A 3,743-nucleotide genomic window follows, 5' to 3' on the forward strand; every position below is an offset into this window, starting at 1 on the left:
TTGCAATAAACCAGAATAAGAAACAAAGATGGCTGGGAGCGATGGCTCACGCCTGTAATCCCAGCACTTTGGGAGGCCAAGGCGGGTGGATCACGAGGTCAGGAGATCGAGACCTTCCTGGCTAACATGGTGAAACCCCATCTCTACTAAAAGTACAAAAAAGATTAGCTGGGCGTGGTGGCAAGCGCCTGTAGTCCCAGCTACTCCAGAGGCTGAGGCAGGAGAATGGCGTGAACCTGAGAGGCGGAGCTTGCAGTGAGCAGAGACTGCGCGACTGCACTCCAGCCTGGGGCACTGAGCAAGGCTCTGTCTCAAAAAAAAAAAAAAAAAAAGAAAAAGAAAAGAAACAAAGACTTAGGTAAAAGCATTTATAGGGGTGGTAATATATGAATCATCAGAAGCACATTGATAACAAGAAAAAGCCTATATCACGATATGTTATTGAGTTGGCATTTGCTAGAAAGAATTAATTAATCCCATACATTCTCTTGAAAAACCTTATAAAATTTATTCTAGAAGCATCTGTTAGAGCAAGCTTGTCCAACCCACAGGTGCAGGCCACATGTGGCCCAGGACGGCTTTGAATGTGACCCAACACAAATTCATAAACTCTCTTAAAATATTATGAGACTTGTTTTGCATTTTTCTTTAGTTCATCCACTATCACTAGTGTTAGTGTATTTTATATGTGGCCTAAGACAATTCTTCTTCCAATGTGGCTCTGGAAAGCCAAAAGATTGAACACCCTGTGTTAGAGGATAAAAGGTAAGGGAGGCATTTATCCATAGGCTTCCATATTCTACTGGTCAAAATTTCACCCCACAAGGATAAACTGTGCTGCACCACCAGAATATTTATGTCAAGAAGTTTCTTGTAGCATCCCCACTTTGGCAGCCACTACTGTGTTATCCTTGAGTAGGACAACAGTAAAGAACAGAAAAATAGAAAGCACAACAAAGGACTCATGTGAGATACTCTTAAAGCACATCCAGAGCTGATTCACAACAACCATGACTAGAGTAAAAAACAAACGAGAACAATCACATAAGATGCCATGCACAAGAAAAAAACAAACAACCCCATCAAAAAGTGGGCAAAGGATATGAACAGACACTTCTCAAAAGAAAATATTTATGCAGCCAATAAGCATATGAAAATAAGCTCATCATCACTGGTCATTAGAGAAATGCAAATCAAAACCACGATGAGATATCATCTCACACCAGTTAGAATGGCGATCATTAAAAAGTCAGGAAACAACAGATGCTGGCAAGCATGTGGAGAAATAGGAAAGCTTTTACACTGTTGGTGGGAGTGTAAATTAGTTCAACCATTGTGGAAGACAGTGTGGCAATTCCTCAAGGATCTAGAACCAGAAATACCATTTGACCCAGCAATCCCATTACTGGGCATATACCCAGAGGATTATAAATCATTCTACTGTAAAGACACCTGCACACGTATGTTTATTGCAGCACTGTTCACAATAGCAAAGAGTTGGAACCAACCCAAAGGCCCATCAGTGATAGACTGGATAAAAAAATGTGGCACTTATACACCATGGAATAGTATGCAGCCATTAAAAAGGATGAGTTCATGTCCTTTGCAGGGACATGGATGAAGCTGGAAACCATCATTCTCAGCAAACTAACACAGGAACAGAAAACCAAACACCACATGTTCTCACTCATAAGCGGGAGCTGAACAATGAGAACACATGGACACAGGGAGGGGAACATCATACACTGGGGCCTGTCAGAGAGTTGGGGTCTAGGGGAGGGATAGCATTAGGAGAAATACCTAATGTAGATGATGGGTTGATGGGTGCAGCAAACCACTATGGCATGTGTATACCTATGTAACAAACCTGCATGTTCTGTACATGTATCCCAGAACTTAAAATATAATAAAAAATAAATAAAGATGTCATGTACAAGCATTATCTGATACAGGTAACCCCTTGTACTACACTTTTCCAAATGTTTCTTCCCTTAAATCCAACACTGAGTCACTGTAAAGATCATGATTCACAACAATTAATACATCCTCATAAATTTAATAAAATCAGTTGTCAGAAGTTTCTGACAAAAACATCGACTCAGAAGAGAGTTACAGCTTAGCATTAACCATTAACCAACTTACTCTTTAGTTTACTTTCTTAGTTTCTTACTGCCTGTAAGTCACACAGACAAGGTCCCAAGGTACTAATTTCCCTTAATCGTTTCTATAGATAACATCTTTAATGTTGAGAAACCTCAAGTTTTCCATTTGAAATATTTTTTAGATCTTTCATTCCAGTGAAACTACCAATGCCAGCTAGTTTGAGTGCCCTCACTGAGGCACTAACGCAACTGAAGAATGCAGTTTTCACATCCTAATGATCCCTTCCCCCTCACCCTGACTAATCTATGACCCCCCAACTCTTTATCCCCTTGCCTACAACAATCACCTTAAAAACCCTAGGTCAGAACCCCTGAGGAGGATGGATTGGAGGGCTCCTCCCATCTCTTTGTTTGGCTGCTCAGTGACTATTAAACTCTTTTTCTGTTGCAACCTCTGCTATTCAATATATTGGTCTGTTATTGTGGGCAGTGGGCAGATGAGACTGGTGGTCCTGTAACAAATTATCTGCAAAGTCTTGTGGCAAGAAAGTAAACCACAATCGACACTGCAGCCACTGATCTTTAGGTCATATTTAATATTTATTAGATATAATTTTCAACATCCTTCTAACTTTCACTCCCCCTCAGTCATCAGTTTGGCTGCTCTGAGTTGTAACAAGGCCCAAATTTCCAAACAGTATCAGCTCTTCTTGGCTTTACCATTGTCAGCCTATGGTTGCTGTAATGTGTATTCAAATTTATCACTAGTCCTAAAAGCCTCAAGAGACTCTGAAGAGAGTATCTTGGATTCCAGCATATTCCTCCTCCATTATTTAACAACAATCCTAGTTCTTCATTTTAATTAGAGTCAATTATCCCTGATAGTATAGTAATTTCTTTCTTTGACTGATAGTCTACCAGAATGAAAAAAAACCAAAACGAACAGGTGATAGTGTTAATTTTCCATATAACAAAGGGTGATTCCCCCAGTAGAGGCATTTTTCCACATCCTCAGGAACCAGGAAGTTCACTCTAGCAGAGTCAAACATGCTAGAGACAAAAGTGGTACTATGGTAAAGAAAGGTAAACCCAAGTACAAAGTAGATGTCAAATGTATCATCCCTGTCCCTTCTAGGGTGGGGTTTGGGCCATAATCACAGAAGATGTCATAACCCTCAATGTTGAAATTTTGAAAGATCAAAATTTCTAAAGTCTAAAAATCTGAAAATTACAACCCCAAAATATCAAAATTTGAAAAATATAGTTATGGAAAAAATTATTTTAAAAAATTGTTTTAAAAGACATTCATTTACATTTTTACAGGGAGATGTAATCACTTCTCAGCCTTTTGGCTAAGATCAAGTATAGTATCTGTTCTTATCAGTAAAAGGGAATAGATAAAATACATAAATACACAAGAGAAAAACATAAAATACATAAAAACACAAGAGAAAACTTCATAGGCCACTTCACACAGTAGGATAGACAATAGTAATATACATATTTGTTAACCTAAAATAATCAAAACTTCAGAATCTCGTTTAAAGAGAGTTTGTTCAAGCAGAATGGTTAAGTATGGCCACCTGGGAGCATAGATTCAAGTTGCCCTGAATACACACTCCAATTAGCAGCCCTGATAAG

General features: G+C 38.9%; 1 pseudogene; it reads left to right on the forward strand.

Moving 5' to 3' along the window:
• Positions 1-3,434: 3,434 nt before the first annotated feature.
• On the forward strand, positions 3,435-3,533 carry LOC115932050 (uncharacterized; annotated as a pseudogene).
• Positions 3,534-3,743: the final 210 nt, after the last annotated feature.

The sequence above is a fragment of the Gorilla gorilla genome, chromosome 1, assembly GCF_029281585.2.
Source record: "Gorilla gorilla gorilla isolate KB3781 chromosome 1, NHGRI_mGorGor1-v2.1_pri, whole genome shotgun sequence".
Taxonomy (NCBI): domain Eukaryota; kingdom Metazoa; phylum Chordata; class Mammalia; order Primates; family Hominidae; genus Gorilla; species Gorilla gorilla.